Source organism: Trachymyrmex septentrionalis, unplaced genomic scaffold (genome assembly GCF_001594115.1).
Source record: "Trachymyrmex septentrionalis isolate Tsep2-gDNA-1 unplaced genomic scaffold, Tsep1.0 scaffold59, whole genome shotgun sequence".
In the NCBI taxonomy this organism is placed as follows: domain Eukaryota; kingdom Metazoa; phylum Arthropoda; class Insecta; order Hymenoptera; family Formicidae; genus Trachymyrmex; species Trachymyrmex septentrionalis.
In genome coordinates, this window is record NW_017305767.1 from 223,888 (window position 1) to 224,221 (window position 334).

Consider the following 334-nt stretch of genomic DNA (forward strand, 5'->3'; position numbering starts at 1 on the left):
TATATATATATATATATTAGTCTATAAAAGAGATATATAATATTAAGAAAGATTACAAGAGATAAAATATGTTAAACAAAAGTTATGGCATAATTAAAAAGATTTCAAAAGAATCTTGGATATCATGTAAATTATAGATATATATTTAAAGTATTCGACAAAGTAGCTTTGTTTTCCATTTTTTTAAATATACTGTTTTATATCTTCCTATGTGCAGCAAATTTTTAGTTGCGTTAGAGCCTATCCGCAGTGTCAGTATATGATTTCGATAGGCTAACGCAACAAAAAATTTACTGTTACAATCAAAAACTGGTTGCTGCAGCCATATAAAAAT

The 334-nt window shown here is 25.1% G+C and overlaps 1 protein-coding gene across 1 annotated transcript in view; it reads left to right on the plus strand.

Annotated features, from left to right (window-relative positions):
• Positions 1-334, plus strand: part of LOC108752198 (lachesin) — a 393,798-nt gene that overhangs the window by 168,479 nt on the left and 224,985 nt on the right. The gene's annotated exons all lie outside the window — the stretch shown is intronic.